The 17,269-nt window shown below is 44.4% G+C and overlaps 1 long non-coding RNA gene across 1 annotated transcript; it reads left to right on the top strand.

Moving 5' to 3' along the window:
* The first annotated feature begins 1,385 nt into the window (after positions 1 to 1,385).
* Positions 1,386 to 14,101, top strand: LOC143170391 (uncharacterized). The gene is made up of 3 exons (XR_012997046.1): positions 1,386 to 1,474; positions 5,508 to 5,614; positions 13,982 to 14,101. It is a non-coding gene; the product is annotated as an uncharacterized LOC143170391 (long non-coding RNA).
* The last annotated feature ends 3,168 nt before the right edge of the window (positions 14,102 to 17,269 follow it).

The following is a 17,269-nucleotide window of genomic DNA, read 5'->3' as shown; positions in this document are numbered from 1 at the left end:
TTGGGTCAAACTATGCCAAAGATTTTTTTTTTCAATTGAAAAAAAAAACCCCTACATGGACTCAGAGATGGGAGGATGCTTTGGAGTTCTCATTGTTACTTACTTATTCACTTCAGACAATCCTCCCCACCCTTCTGTCTCAGCCTACTTATCAGTAAAATTAGGAGCGGTGTTAACGATCCTACCTAACACAGTTATTGTAGAAATTAACTGATGAATATCCGTACAACACAATACACTGTACAAAGGTGGTGTATTACATGTACTGCAGGAGCTGCCATCTGCCACACACATGCATCTCTCGGATTTAAAGACTTCAACAAAGATTTTGGCCTTGGGAAGTTAAGTAACTTTTGCAGAACTCAGATTTTTCTTTTTTTGTGTGTGTGTTGCTGTTTTTGTTACTTGTTCCTTATATTTTAATTCAGAATATAGCCCAAGTCTGTAACTGCTGTCAGTTGTTGTGGCTTTATTGACCCTATAGTTTGGGGTTATAGCACAAAGTGTCTATGTAAAAGGTTCAGCACTGTTTAGGTGTTAGTAGTGAACTAGACATAATGTTTGAGTTTAATTTAAATTTGTTTTCTCCCATGTAGCCGAGTGTTGGTGACAGATTGAGAGAGAAGGAATAAACCACAGCATTGTGTTTTAAAGCAACCCAATGGAACAAAGGGTATGTATATTTGTTTTCCATAGTTCTCTTTAATTAGGTTGTAATTTCTGTGTCATGCTTACCTTGATTGTGTTTAAAGGAAGGTTGCAGATTCATGTATCTAAAGAAGAGGAGACTAAGGATGATATTCACGTGAGTCTGGTCTTAGCCAATGAAAGTAGAAATGTGAGTGTGGAGCTGTCCTTAGTCAGTGGAGCGTCGAGAGAGTGGATCAGGGCTCCGAAGGTAGGAGTCCGGCTCTCCTGATAGTCAGCAGAGCCTTGAGTTGAGGGCTCACAGCTTCTGCGTTGGGAAGCTCTGCTTCTCTACAGGTAAGGTATATGCCTAAAGGTGGACAAGTACCTTGAGCTACCTACCTTCTGCCGATGTAACTCTGCTGATTTCAGTAGACAAACACCGGAGAAGGCGGCGCAGCCCGCTCTGACCTGAGGCGTTGTTTCAGCGAGAGGCTCTGACTCTTGATTAACTTGTACTGACAGGCATGTCCACTGCGGTCAGCCGGACTCTGATGCACTTACCAATGTACTGAAATACCTGAATTCTCCAGGCCTAGACTCACTCTCTTTTTAGGCATATATCAAACTTTCAGCATGTGAACAGAGCTGGGCTCGCCAGCAGTCAATGACTCAGTAAAATGTGGAGATCACATCTAATTCCACTAGTGAGTGTGAATTTCCTTCTCTTTCAGGATCTACCAATACTGGTGAAGTCCCTTCTGTGAACTGCACAACAGAAGCTGCTGTCCCAATTCATGGTTGCTCCTTCCCACTGGCAAACAGCCTAAGGAGGAGCTGTTTATAGGTGAGATGTTCAGCATCCAGTCAACCGACGTGATTAGCTTTTTGCTCCTTTCTATTAGAAGAGCCTTACCAATTGTGACTTGAACTGGTAATTAAGAGCTCAGAAGCTTTTATAGCCCGTTGCTGTATGTGTACAAAGGTACTATAAGGCTGCAGTGTATCACCCAAGTCCATTGCTTCTGCATGGTTATCTTTTTTCTCTTTCTTTCTCTCTTTCTATTCTGTGAATTTTTATTCTTTGAATTACCTCCTGCTGCATCTTGTGATTTGTTGCAGCTAAAATTGATCTCACCTGTGAATTTAACGCTGTAACTCTAAAGGCATTACTGTGTCTCTAAGTGAGTATCAGTATGGTACTGGCACTTGTGTGGGTCATTGAAAGAGAATGAAGAACGGCAGGGTGGACTCAGTGTTGAATAATCATGTATGTGGAGGTAATTCAAAGAACTAATCAGAGACAGACATAAAAAGAAGTTATCTTCTGGAATGCAGAAAGTCAGGTAGAATGAAAAGCAAACCTGAAAACAGTGCATCTGTTTTACATCAGTGAAGGCAGAGGATCCTACCCGGGATTAGTTTGGCCATTGTCAGCGCTTGGTGCTGCAGATAACATGAGTTCCATAGCAACGAATTTTTAACTTGAAATTCCTGGGTGCAAGGGTGCATATTAACTAGAAAATGGACTTGAGTTTCACTGAGATCATTAAAGACTAGCTGTATTTTATTTTCCACCCACCATCCTGCTCAGAAAACGGACTAAGTTTTGAAGTCCTTAATTAAGGATGAAAAGTTAGTGTTAGGCAGATGCTGTCATTTTCTTCCTACCCCTCCAGCAAAAACCCACGTGTAATGTGCTGCACTGGGCTCTGAGGCTGTAGGATGGGTTGTCAGTGATAAGCATCTGCAAAACCTGCAGCACATGCCCGGGAACTTGTAGTCAGATGAGTCATATGTTGCATAGGCCAAGTTTAATCCCAGAGAGAATGTTACAACACAGGAAGAAACCCCTGAAAATAACAGGAATTGGTACAGTATTTGGGCCGTAAACACAGGTTAGAACAGTCTGGGTATTTGCTTTAATCCCCTCTGATTCTATTTTGAATTGCAATGTTCCGACTTGCTAAACCACTTTCCATTTTTGCTCTGTTTTACCGTGACATAAGGAGGAGGGATATTTTGGAAACTGGAAAACTGCCACTTGCACCAGAATGGCATGCCACTAATTTTTGCAGTTTTTTTGAACTGAGCATTGCCACTCTGAAAGCTCTGTCAGCCTCTTCTTCTAGGATTCCCCACAGAGATCCCCACCCTCCTACAAGGCAGGACATGCCCCAGGTTACAGGACTTTTGTTCCTTTCTCTGCAGGCTGTGCTGCCTCACCTGCTTCAAAATCGGGCACTTTGAAATGATGAACTGAATATTTGAGAGGACAAGGCAGTTTGGATTTATGGGCTCTTCCTCCCTTAGCCTTAGCAGAACAGATTCAGTGGGCCCAAACATCGCCAAAAGATCAGGAGTGCGAGAGCATCCTTAGTGTAGACAGGATGAAAAATTACTCTGCAACGTGTACTGATGTAGTTTAGCATCATTTCAAGCAAGGGTCAAGCAAAAAGGTCCAACTTGCCGTGAGGCCAGTCTCCATGAAGGGTTTGGCTTTGTGGCAGCGAGGTGGCAAGGAACCATCTATGTAGGATGTGGGCTGGGTTGGAAGAAAGGTGCTTGTGACAGTCCTAGCCAGGAAAATGCCTGACGACGGACATTTCAGTGGCTGATGTTGCACGGCAGCTCATGGTGAAGCAACCTGAATGGCAGGTAAGAGCTGGAGAATGAGGCTTGATTTTTTTTTTTTTTTTCCTTTTTTCCCTCCAGTATAATGAAAGATTACAAGGGTCTTGCTTTGCACCTTTGCTTACTTATGCGCTGCCGTATGTTTGGGTGCGGTTTAGCAGGCATGACAGGTAGCCAGGTTGAGGGAGAATCTCAAGATGTGTACAGTGAGATAGTGAAACCTCTTTTATAGAGGGGTAAACAAATCTCACTTCTACCTCTTTATTGTTTTCCTTTTCCCTTGAGCAGAAATTTGGAAAAGTCATTTAATGTCACCTAGTGAGTTTTAATGGAGGCTTGGAAGAAGAAGAAAAAAACCTCTCCTGTGTCCGCTTGTTTCTTAGGTACGCCACATTACCCACAGCTAGTCTCACCACTCCCAGAGAAAGTTTGTGTAAGTCCTAAAATAATTTCATTCCGTTGGCCCACAAATATTCCCATTTGGTCAGCCTTATATAGAGTAATTACTGTTTAACATGGCACCGCAGCTGGGTCAGGGCTTATTTTGGGTTATGAGTTATAAAAAGCCGTTTGTAAAAAAATTAAAAAAAAATAAAAATTACTATGTTTGTCGATCTGTCATTCTAAACAAATGAGTCGAGAAACTCGTTAGTTTACTTACTCTTTTTTACTTGTTTTGCTTTAAGAGTCGGCATTCATGAGAGCACTGGCGTTAGTACCAAAGGCATCCAGCCATCTCATCCTGGCTTATTTAGATATGTCTGCGCTTCAATTGCAAAAAATGTAATTGTTAGGTAGCCAGGTGTTGTGGTGATATTGAGGGAGTATTGTGGGGTGGCACATGCTCAGGGAAAGGGGTCAAGGTTTAACCAGTGGAGACGTGGGAAGTTCATTTTCGTGGGCAGGTGATAGGTGTGATGGGTGGGAAGAAGCATCTTGAGGGAAGCGTCTTGGCTCTGTGCTCCCATCCAAATAGGTCTTTGCATTTTATGTGCCTGAAGTGCTGTGCACAGCGCAGGCAGGTCATTCCCACAGCTGTGCTGTGGTGTAATCAGCCTTTTTTCAGACCATGCCGAGCCCAACATCAAAGTTCCTTCTAATTTTAATAACTTTGATATATACATATATATGCAAGTATTTTATGTTTGTGCGTATCTGGATATACATGTGTGTGTACAGCTAGAAAAAAGAAATTATGGCTACGTATATACATGTGTCATTTCTTATCTGCTGCAGGTGTCTCTGTGGGAAACAAGTTGTTAAGCTGTTTATTGTACAAGAGTTCAGGAAGTTGAGAGTATTATATTCACTTATACGATTTCCCATGCTGGGTTGGTCACTCCACCTCAAAAATTAGCATCCCAGTCTGTTTCACAGAAGACCCCAATATTTTTAGTAATCGTAGGAAAGAATGTTGTCCACTGGGACAGAGCAAGAGGCTGTGGATCAGGGCTCAGGGTTTGGTTGTCTTTTTCTACTTATTTTATGGCCTGGGACAACTCTTGGCACTCTTCTGTGCCTCTGTTTAATAGCAAAATGGGACTAGTAACATTGAGTTACCTTGCATAGAACTCTTTAAAGACGAAATTGAAGTTTGGAGACCTTTTACTAGCCTTTGGCATCAGAGAAATAGAGCAGTTATGAGAAGTATTCCTGTGGTTTGGCTTTATTAATGATATGATCTTCTTGAGAAATTGTATTAATGAAATGGAGCTGGGAAACAAACCAGAAGCAGATAGACAGAAATCAGATCCCTTCATGGACAGTTATACAATGTGCTAAGTAAGGATGGCTGTATCCTTGGATTTTTTCTCGTGAAAAATTCTGAAACGCATATGGAAAATAGTTTCCTCTCTATAACAAAAAAGGCAAGACGACTGACATTTCAGTAATTTTTAAGGCAAGACAAATCTGAAAGAAATACATTGGGAGTTATGAAAATCTTTCAAACAGGAAATATGAAAAGAAAATTGAATCTGGGAACACATGCTGTTGGCTCAGAAATGGCTCTCAGGTTTCTTGGCTCCTTGTTCTCTATCAGCTGTGCCAGACAGGTGGTGAATGGCAGCCTGGAAGCCCTGAGGTCCAAGCCTTGGACCAGAAGCAGATACATGGTGATAAGCAGAATTGGGGTGGGGAAATGGAGCTATGGACACAATTTTTCCTCCGCTTGGGCTTGGGGTTTCCTGTCAGGTCATCCGTCATATTATTCCTTATATTCATGTTTCTTATTCTTGTTACCCCAGGTTGTGCCTGCTAAGTGTTGGAGGTGAAGAAGTGCGCGCCCATCCTCTTTGCCTTTCTTGCTGAGGACAGGTACAACATGGTCATTCAGGACTGAACGTATTGCCAGGTAAGGGAGCACACCTTCCTCCCTAGGCGGTGGAGTGAGCACTCAAAAGTGAACTGACCACCGTGATGGTCATAGCAGCATAGGTTATAACATACCAGCTCTGCCTTTCTGTTGGACATTTCCTACATGTTCGCGGTAAGAATCTAATCATTTTTCCATCTACAGCAAATCTAATAGGTCCAGATAAATGTTGTTGTGTAGGCACTAACAGTAAGGAGGAAACAAGTTTGATCCCAGGCCGTCAGGGACCAAATCTTTTCCATTGTAGGTTGCTTCTTGAATTAGTCTGAAAGAGCTTTCATTTTATTTAAAAGGCTTTTATTGGTCAAAAAGGCTTCATTCATAGGCTCTATCTTCTTGAGTGGCTGAAGCAGGCTTAACTCATGATAGGAGTTCTTACTTGAGTTCATTTTTATCATCTTGGTTGTTGCTAAATTTCATGCTTTCCTTCTCTGTAAAGGTATCTGGCAAAGAGGCACATGGTTTAGAGATATTAAAAAAAGTGTAGGTTTCCTTCCAGTCCATTAATTTTCTTTCATGGAGCTCTGTACCAGTTTGAGTGCACAATTGGGAGGAATCAAAACACAGACATCTAGACTATTACATAAGATCAAAAAGAGAACAGATTTGTTTTGAAGCTGGGTATAATGTATTTGTCCGAAGTCATGAACATTTTTGAGAGCTCAGAACATTCTTCCTGTTCTGCCTCAGGATGAAACTTAGATCATACGAACTGGAGAGAGATCCCAAAATACTTGAAGCTGTTTAAGTAACTGTAGACCTAATTCAAAGTCCTTACTGAGTGAGGCCGAGCAGGGATTTGAACCTGATTTTTATGCGCGCTCTTTTCTTCTCTTTCCTCCTTTTAACTTGAAGTTCCATCTTATATTGAAGAAACCATCCCCATGAATTTAATAAAAATGGATTTATTCAGGTCAGACACTTGGGTTTTTTTAAACTGACCCAGTGTTTTGTGTCCAACCCCCTCCCCTCCCCAAAATAAACAAATAGATTGGCTGTGGAAATTTCCATAGAAAATTTTCCTGTGTCTTGCCTCATAATTGCATTATTTTACAACATCATTCCTAACCGAACCTCTGTATAACATAAAGGACAGAGAGCAAGTGGACTGTCCAGGCTAGGAAGATCTAGTATTTAGGGGACTGCGTACATCCAATGTATGTGCATCCAACTGCAGTGGATGGCTTTGCTGGGTTCATTGACCTCCTGTAGTCTGTATACATGTCTATTAGGAACAAGCTAGAAGCTGGACTGAGCTCCTGCTGCTGCCAGTCACTTGCAGTCCTGAACAGAAAAGGAAACTCCAGTTTTTCTTCCGTCGTCCGGATGCTGACTCACCTGTGTGGTGAAAGAAAATAGCCAAAGGGCTGCTATTTCACCAGTGTCCCAACGTGCCTGGGGCTATTTCATCAGCTGGCTTACTTGGGCAAGTTAAACTGCAAAGCTTTAAGGCCTGAGGCCAGTTCAGTAGTTACTCACACTTAACTTGGTCGTGCGCTTGATGCCCTGGTGTCTGAGGTCCCCATCACTGATAAGTAAGTTTTATTTCGCAGTTAGTTTTAAAGCCATTGGCAACATCTAGTTGTTTTGCATTGGTGTTTCATTGATGCACGGTGTCAATTCAAGACCGTTTTGCTTGCGGTTGGAAACCTGTTCCAACTCATCTGCCTCTTCTCTGCGTCTGGTTCCAGGCCTTGACCTGGTCTGTGGTAGGGCTGGGGAGCTGTCCCACTGCTGCTGTGTTTCGCTGCCCAATAACGGGGTTTTGGTGGGGTGGGGAGAGCCAAGCTGACAGGGATGCTGCGAGACGAAGGAACCACTGTTCCCGAATTTCTGAAGGCTGGCAGTGACCAAGCAGCACTGTTGTGGTAGCTGACTGTCATCGGCCATCCTGGTTCAAGCCAGGAAAACTTTCTCTGGCCTTGTGGAGTGTTTCCATTCTCTCTGCCTGCCCTAGAAGACCTCCAGTCGCCCTCAGACCAAGCAACTTTCTAAAAGCTTGCTGGAGAGGGCATCGCTTATGGTACTGCAGGAAAGAAGATTTCTCCCTTGCTATACACCTTTTCCTTATTTTCAGAGCCGGCTGCCCTGATGAGTACCCAAGCTGGGGACACTAGTTCAGACAGGCTGCCAGAGAGGAGGTTTGCCCTGTGCCTCTAGATCGGTGCTCAGGCAGGATGCTGGTGGTCCTTGAATCGTGCAAGGTCGGGATCTGAGCTTCTCGTCAGGTAGAGCCTGGCCTGAAGTTCAGGACTAGAGCGTGCAGCGGCTGCCTTTCGCTGACAGCTCACTGCAGCGCTGCCTTGCTATCAGTCTGCCATTTACGCTCACCTCTGCGAGCATGGCCAATATGGCTAATCCGTTCTTATCTGAATGCAGAGGCATAGGCAGCAAGAGATTTAATGCAAATGTAGCATCGCACAGCCCCGTTCCTTCTCGCAAACTATTGATTACGTGTCTGATTTGCTCTCCCCTGATAATAGGCCATAGGCAGAAGCCAATAGGGCGAGGAGGAGGAAAACCTGCCGTGATCGTTCGATGCAGCCGGTGAGCCAATGAGAGGAGAAAGCCCGTGGATTGGGCTGGGAGAGAGCAAGGGTGGGGGAACTGTCTTAGCAACAGCAGAAAGCAACTCTTTCCCCCTCCCACCGTGCAACCACGCTGGAAAGTTCCTGACGATGCTCCTTAATGTATTTGTCTCGCTCACGCCAAGTTTGTACGTGGTTTGTGTGACTTCGCTGCATGTGCCAGTTTACCCCTTTTCTCCATGACCCTTTGGAAAGGGTAGAAGGGAATCTTTTTTTTTGTGTGTGTCTGTCCTACTAAAACCAACTAGTGAGCTCAAGGTAAAGGGATCTGCTGCTGGCTTCACTGCTGTGCAAGCCCTGAGAACAAAACTGAGTTTTGTATTGTCTTTTTGTGGTTGGTATCTTCCTCTTGACATCTTTCCAAGACAGCCTGTTGTTGAAACAGTCAGTTTTTTGCCAGTCTGTTGTGATAGTGGGAGCTGGACACCTTGACTGTATTCTCATCTCTGCTAAATGAGTCCTTAGATGAAACCGGGTGAATACTTGTCCTTCAAAATCCAGATGGCTTCATCAGGTTGCTGGGCCCTCTGGTCTGGGAGTTAGAAGGAAAGCTTTCTCAGTTGAGCCCTCCCTGTGATCTGTGGGCTGAGAAAAGCCAGCCCAAGGCACCATACTGCTTTGCCTCTTATCTTTTATCTGTCTTACAGCAGGAAATGTTCTTTCTGTCTCTCTGCCTCTCTCATGGTCAATCTATCATTGGTTTAACCAACTGAAAACGAAAATGGCAGTTAAATTTGTCCAAACCTTTTGAACATTTATTGGAACCAAACATTGGCACTTTCAGCACTCCCTTGAAAATGACCTTCGCCGTCCTCCTCTCACCTGCTGCCTCCTCCTGCTCATAAGCATTCACACGTTTATCTCACTATTTGCATGCTGATAATAGACATAGATTTTGTTAGTCCTGCATCTGTCGAGACGGCGGGGACAATAATAGAAGCACCGTCGGGACCAATATATATTGGTCTTAGGAGTGTGTCCAATAATGTCTGGGTCAGGGAGCCTTTAACTGCAGTGTCAGGGAATTTAGTCAGCTGTCATCGCTTCTTAATTAAAAATAGCTGAGACTCACTTACATTCCATTGCTGTGTGTTAGCTCATTTGTCATCTTGTCCTCTGCTCTCCAGCAACCCCCCTAAACACCTTCAAAACCAGACAGTGGGTAGAAATGCATGCAGCAGGTAAGAAGACAAGGGAGCAGAGAGCGGATAACCCGTGCCATAAGCTGCTCTTTGGGTCAAGAGTTTGCAAGAGTTTAGCAGGATTCAAAGGGGATGGGGATACATAACACTGCAGTATGAAGTGTACTGTGTGTATGTATTTTTTATATATAAAACTATCCTCTGCACAGGCATGTGTCAGGGAATAAATCAAACAGTAACTGTCCTGGGGTTGCAAGAAACTTTCCTTGTGGACAAACCAACTTATATTTTTCCATCTTGAGTTTCCAGCATCTTCCTCTGGTCCAGTACTCTCAAAGACAGAATGTTTTTTCAGTGTGATCCAGTCAGAGCTTTCCTACGTACATAAGTGATTGGATTCCTAATTCCTTGCTAAATGGAATTTAGTGGTATCTGTGATTGCTATCGCCTTCCAGTAGGTTTCACTAATTTATTTGTGATATTCCTAAGGGGACAGGGAGATGGGAGGTTACACAGAGGTTCAGGAGCTGCAGAGGGAAATAAATAGCATGCTGTAATATCATTACTGAAAGAAAATGTATCCCCCTCCCCCTGCCAAAAAAAAAGAATTTATTGTGATTCTAGCTAATGCTTGGAGCCAAGGGACAGTTTTGGCATGGGGAGAATTTTTCTGGCTTCCTTTTTATGAGTAAATCAGAGGTGGAAGGGCATTAGACCGACTAACTTCCTGAACTGGAAGTTGCATCCGGATTACCATATTTAATTGTCTGTGATTGACCTATCTTCCATGAGTTTTGCTAATCCATTTTTGAACCTGTTTATATATTTGGCCTCCACAGCATTGGGTGGTGATGAATCCCACCATTAAATCACATATTGTTTGAAAAAGTTCGTCCAGGATGTCCTGTACAATGCTATCAATCTGTCCAGTGACTAAATGGATGGCTGTTGCCAGGGCTTCAGATTCCCTCAGCCCAAATCGGTGATAATTCCCCTTGAGACCGCATTCATCCCTTGCACTCGAGAAGGAAAGCAGCACCAGACCTCCTGTGCTTCACCACGCAACTTGAGCTGCAAGGGACCAGTGTTAGCTCCCACATAGGGCAGCTTCTGCAGTCCCACTACTAAACGGTGATTTTTCTGGCCATACATAGTTATTTCCCTCAGGACTGTGTTCCTGCTGACTTGGCTGAAGGTCCAGTGATACTTGTTGATGTTCTAAGAACGCTGTATTTCCTGTAGAGGGGAAATTCACATGCAGCTTGTGGGATATACCCGAATTAATTTAAGATGTTCCTTCAATCTGGTCAGCTTTTTCCGAGTCCAGTTCAAGAAAGCTGTAGAACAGTTTATAGGAATAAACAGGGAAGGCCACTGATTTGACTTGGTATTGTTTGGGGATTTTGAGTTACTCCGAGGTGTGCTGCTACGGGAAATCAGAAGCAACAGGTAAAAGCTCAGCTGAACCCCAAAGCGTCAAGCTAAGGACAGACCTTCATGTTAGTAGAGACATTTTCAGACTGCAGATTATTTTTTTAAAACTAATTAAGCTCTGATGACTTCAGCGGTATTTTCAGCCTCTGATTAAGGCCATGATACTAATTAAACTCTTGAATTATTAAAAATGCAAATAGTCAGACCTGTGTGCAACAGCAGACTTGTGTTTCCATGCTCCAGGACAGCAGTGGGAATATTTGGCAGAGTCCCTTGTGGTGACAAGTTTTTCTTTTCCCTTTTTTTTTTTTAAAATGGCTGCACTCCACTTGATGCAGAACTAAAAACGTCAGCTGCTGGGGTAAATGTCTCAACTGCCTTGCAGCTAGACAAGTAAGTTTGATTAAAACACAGCAAAGTTTTGGAAGGATCTCTGGGTCTCTTGACATCCCGACTGTGGCATTTTCACTGAATGGGCTGTTGGGATTGAAATACCATCTAGTCCTTAGAGAGAGAGTCTGCTTTCAGTAGCAAAACTCTTGGAGCTGCATTTAAGCTATCTGCTTTGTTGTCATAGTTCAAGAGCACCACAAATTATTTAGACCTCTAGCTGTCCTCCCAGATCCTCTCTCTCTGGCATCCCCTACGACGATACATGCACCTTCGGTGAGACATATATACTGGGAGGTCTGATTGTGGCCTTTCCTTCAGTCCAGGGTATGTTTTGGTTGTGGCACTACTAAATAGTAGGGGATCTAAAGGACATCTTGATCTCTTTACTGTCAACATCTTAGCAGGCACCAAGCACCTCTTCTGAGTAATAGCCGTCCTTGTGTACAAATGCATCTTTTGAAGTAGGATTTTGTAACCATAAGTAGGGCTCATCTCCAGATGGATAGTCCTGCAGAAGTACAATTAGCTGGTTTGAGGTAAGATGGAGTTCTGTAGGCTGGGAGTTGGGCGAGCAAATATTGCCTCTCACTGGCTCACCGGTGTTGCCGTGTACCTAGATCATGGAAATTTCTGAGTTTACTATAAAAGGTTTTGCACAGCTGCAGAGCCAAGAGCTCCAGTGATACCCCGAGTACCACTTCTGCATCACTGCCTATACCCTGGTCAGTCTTTTGGATGTGCAGCCCTCCTTCTGGTTGAGGCAGTGGCTCGTGGGACTCGGCAGTGTCTGTTCCATCCTGCAGCCCTTTTGCCTTGCCATTATGGAGGCTCTGCTGGATCTGGCAGTGTTTGCAGCCAGTACCAGCTGGGATATTAGAGGGATATGCTAGTAGGCAGTCTAGTTATAACTTGCCCAGAGGGAAGTTTCTTCCTAGTGCCTATTTAGTTCATAATAAAGACATAAATTAAAAAAAGGTGCACAAGACACTGTTCAAGTGCAGCAAGTGCATGTCATATTGAATAAACTGGAACCCTCACTGGTATGAAGTGACAACAATTTAGTGGAGTCACTTATCAGATAAAAATATGACCCAGTGTCTATAGTTGAGTCCAGTCAATGGCAGGTGTGATGGTAAAGCTATGTCGTTTTTCGCTTCCCCTCTCAACTCTCCTTTTAGTCTGTTAAAACGAAGAAAAGTGGTCATTACTTTACCTATGACAGCTGATTTTTTTCATCCTCCTGCTGTAATGCGCTGCAGGTGTTTCACAGCCAGCCCAGGCTAATAAGGACAGACATTCTGGCCACATGCCAAAATTATAAAACTGTCCGGGGAGAGAAGAAAAGAAAAGACAAGGGGCGGGGGGGTGGGAAGGAAAGAAAAAGAAAGCACGGGAGTCACTCCATGCTGAGATTTTGTACTTTTGTGTCTCCTGAAGTGAATGCATCAGTCAGGAATCAAAGGTTTCAAAAGTCATTCAGCCCCTCCAAATTAGAAGGCGAACCATCTGCACGACAGGATGGAGCTCTCCTCAAAGGCTGCAGGCCAGGGCTGATCTCAGTGACACCAGGGTAAACCTAGAGTATCTCCACCAGAGTTACAACCAGCTCACCCGGGATCTCAGATTCTGGCCTGGTGCATGCGTCTTCCTGCCAGAATAACGTTTTGGACCCAGCCCTTTAACGTTGTATCACCATAGTGACGGGCTCCTCTTCTCCAGAGCTGATGAGGAATCGCTGTGGGGTTGTCCAATGTTAATTAATCCCTTTTAGGCAAAATTTGAGCTCAGTGGAAACTGCAAAGACAAGGCAGCCCATTCAGAGCTCTGCAGCCTCTCACTCGCTTCGATTTTAGCAATACGTCTCGCCCTCAAGTCCCACATGCCACAGCAAATCCCTTGTGTTTCCTGGAAGTTAGAGCAGTGATGGAAAGTCAACGGGAAGGAAAGATGCGCTGTATGAGAAGTGAAGATATGCGTGTGTCCTTACAGCTGTGCAGATAGTGCTGTTTGGAAAGCCTGGGTTGTGATGCAGGCTTCCCAAGGTGCTGCATTTTTGGGTGTGAGCCAAACAGCAGCCAGGGTAGCGGAGCACAAAGGAAGAGCTGGATCTGAGGCGCTGGCTGGCTTAGACCATTTGGCTTGAATTGCCCTAAGGCATTGTAGCTAATGTAGCGAGAGATCGACATCTCCAAAGGTACCTCTCTCGCTGTTGATTGCATGGGTGCCTTGGGGATGTCCCTCACCTGAGGTACCTCAGGCAGGTCCCTAAAGGTAAGCGAGATGCGTCCAGGCCTAAGGGTGTGTCCATGGGGAGAAAGAGATCCCAAAGCTCATGCTGACTTCAGTTAGCCACGGCACAGGGTCACGGAGAGGCTCTGATCCCAGTAGCTAGACTGCTTACATAAAACCAACCAGAGTGCATCTTCCTCTGCACTGCTCAGTGTTTCCAGGTCTGGATTAGCGCTCTCAGACACAACTGGAGCGTCCCTGACCCCAGAGTGCAGACATACCCCTGGGCCGCGTCCTGAAAGATGCCAAAAGACATTACCCGAGCCACCAAATGGTTTGGGGTCCAGATATCATAGTAATGGACGCATCTGAGGTAAATTTACTTCACTGGATTTAATATGACAGATCCCAACCACAAATTTGTTATCCAGGTTTGTTTGGAGCCAGGATTTGGTTCAGGCAGGGTGTTTTGTTTTGTTTGTTTATCTAAGATATGTTTTTGGATGCTTAGCAGGAAAAAAAAAGCCGTAACTGATGGATGTTAATTATGTTCATTTCAGATCTCCTTTTGGCAGCTGGATGAGAAGGGAATGCCACCGCAAAGGAAGGATTACTGAGGCGAGGTTCAAGTTCTATTCAAAGGGAACACAAGTGCTGTGCCTTACACATATCACCACCATGACAGGTCAGTACCTTTTCCTTGGAGTCACTGTCAGAGTTCTGTGAGTAGCACCCACGATAACTCAGACAGACCCTGCATATGGATTTAAAGGTGATTAAAAATGCCACAGTTGAAATTCACTTGTATCAGAAAGGAATTGCACAGTTGTAAGGCTTAAATGATTTTAAATATGGTACTAGATCAAATATTTTATAGTAAGCAAATGGTTGATGAAAAGAAGTTTCAGCAAGTGCTTTGTAATGAGGCAGACTGAGTCAGCTTTGAATTTTCTGCTTTTGTGGATGGCCTTTGGGTTTTTGCATTAACCCAACTAGATAGTTTGCTTGGAAAAGTCTGTGAATTCTGGCTTGTTGTTTGCAAAGTGCTGAGAACACTATGACATCTCTGAAAATATGAATAATAATAGTGGTAATGAACAGCAGCTTATCAAAAAGTTTTGCGATGGCTTAGAAATCTATGAATTCTTTTGCTCTCTGATTCACCCCTTGAAGTGTCCTGTGCTTTGATTTCTGTCTTTGGATGCCAGTAATGCGCAGCTAAGAACTGGGGCAGTTACTAAGAAATTGAATGCAATTTGCTTTCTTTGAAAGAATTTCAGATAAGACCAGATCTGCAGCTGGTGCAAACCTGTGTCTTGGGTGGCTTCAGGAGAAGTTACTCCCTAATCTGGCAGTCAGGATTTGATTCTCCTGCTTAGGAGTTTAAGTTCCTTACAGGTCCCATAACCAGAACTCAGTTTTAGGAAGGCTTCCTTGGTGCTTTGATCATTCCTTTAGTTAACTTCAACATAGTTTATGCATATTCAGCTGCTGAGAAGACCGGGTGCCAGTGTAAACCATTCATGCTTCATATTTGTGGCTTACTTTGAGACTGAAAACTTTTTAGGTGCATAGCGTTTTGTGGTGTAAGTGCACTGGAGCAACTCTCATTCTCTTGTACTGTATGTGCAAACTCCCTTAGTCGAAGACTGGTTCTGTCTAACATTAAGCGTGTGGCTGGGCCGCCCGGGTCACGGTCCTATGCTTCCCAGCGTACCTTTGGGCGAGCGGAGGGAAATAAACGGGTGCAAAAGGCGACGCAGACTTCAGGCAGGTTGAATATTGCTCTGAAAGCGTCCATCTCTTCTGCTGGTCATGGGGAGAGCCGAGGGCGTAGCAGAAAGGGGACGGATTCGGGGCACTGCTGTGCAGGCTTCTAAACGTGCTGCAGAGAAAGATGCCAGGTCTCTGTATGGGGTGTCCTGGTTTGGGAGCTGTTGTGGGGATGGGATACAGAATCACATGTATATTGGGTGGCAGGGACATTACTTCATTTTCTTTTCTTCTTAAGCTTATCTGAGGGGAGGAAACTGTAGACCTTATCTTTTTCTGAGTGGAAAAACTGATTTCAAGTACATATGTTGGAAGCTAGCAACAGCGTGAGCCAGGTTAACTTGACTAAATAGGCATATGAGGCCACAAAACCTGACTGAGCCTAATTAGAAACCAGGATGGCTCCCAGCACTTAAAGGTTTCTTTTAAGATTGTGATGAGCTGACAAAACATATTAGTGAGAGGTGGAATTGGTATGAGCCATGTTTGGCATTTTACTACTTCGTGGCAGCAACAAGAGGCCCTATATACAGATCAGAACCACACGTGCACGAGCCTGGATTAATTCACCCCACCTACTTTTTGGTGTTTAACACCAGTACCTAAGCTGGTTACACAAAGCTCTCGGAGTCGATGGGGTGGGCTGAATCACCTTTGGAGGCACTGCTGATCTGCTGTGGAGCCCGAGAAGACTATTCTCTTAACAAAGGGTCTCAATTAATTGCCTGCACCTTGTTGGGATGAATGCAAGCCAAGATGTGGTGTCCACTCATCACCGTGAGACAACGCATGGCCCAAGTAAATTGAAAAGGAGAATACCAGGTTCTCATGAAATCATTTATAGAGAAGAGGCATTGCGGTCTGCCAGCTGTTGAATGCTGCGGGGTAGTTTGCAAGCAGGGGTGAGGATTTAAAGAGTTGAAGGAGGGCACGGTAGTAGTTTTATACATTTCTTTCCAAGGATTTATTTTGCTTCGAGGCAGTGCTCTCACTACCACTAGCCTGGATTCCTCTGCTATCCATCCTGCACATCGCATTAATACAGGCAGTGCACTGCCTCTGTTTGTGGGATCAAGCCATCAGCACTGGAGCGGGGCCGTAAAACTGTTGTGCCTGAGCACAGCCAGGCTGCCAGCGAGAAGCAGGGCTGATTTATGCTGGCTGATGGTGGGACGTATTGCCTACTAAATGCAGTCCTCTCCGTTCGACGCCAGCAGGTGCTTTGCCTATCTGGGCACTGCCAAGCTTCCTCCTGCTGTTCTCCTGAGTTCCAATATTTCATCTTCGCTCGTGCTGCTGTTTTTAATCCCTCTGCCTCATTCTCAGCCCTTGGTGTCTGTTCAGAGACTCGGTCTCATTTGCTGTTGTCCTGGTGCCAGAATTTTAAGTCCGAGGCGATGGAGCCGCCTCTGCATGGGGAGGACTCATGCTCGCTGGCTCCACCGCCTGGACCTGGCCCCGAGCACAGAGCTCAGCAACCCCTAACAGGTCCCCTTGCTTTCTCTCCAAGAATATGATTAGAGGTTTGAAACTGAGCAGACAGCTGGTATACTCTCCCAGGGCAGCCTCTGTGTCTGGGCGTCCATTGTTTTTGTCCAAATCATATCTGATTCCTTTCCAAAAGCGTTTCAGTCCGTAAAACCAGACCAGGTGCCTTTGGTTGTACTCATTCCTGAAATACCAGCTATGAATAAAAGCATTTTTAGATTGGTCTTAAAATGGGTACGAAATTCATTTCAAACTAGGATGTTTTTTTCTTTCCCAACTAAAGCATTTGAATATTCCCTTATGCTTTCCAGATAGAAAACTGACCTTGTTCAAATCAGTCCTTGATCTTATACCCATTTTACTGTATCCTCTTTTACTAGATCTTCCAAATTGCTTCATGCCACACTGCAGGCTCTGAAATCTGACCTCTATATACATTGTTTGCACCTTGACCTCTTGGGTTTTTTACATAGAGTAAAACTACCAGCAAGTCAGATGATATCCTTTACTGCAATGTGCTTTCCCATTCTGCTCAGTAATTTGCCAGAACAGAAGAAAAAGCAGAAGAAACCTTACCTTACCAGCCA

Source organism: Aptenodytes patagonicus, chromosome 23 (assembly GCF_965638725.1).
Source record: "Aptenodytes patagonicus chromosome 23, bAptPat1.pri.cur, whole genome shotgun sequence".
In the NCBI taxonomy this organism is placed as follows: domain Eukaryota; kingdom Metazoa; phylum Chordata; class Aves; order Sphenisciformes; family Spheniscidae; genus Aptenodytes; species Aptenodytes patagonicus.
Note: the sequence above shows the minus strand (reverse complement) of the source record. Positions and strands in the feature narration are given on the sequence as shown.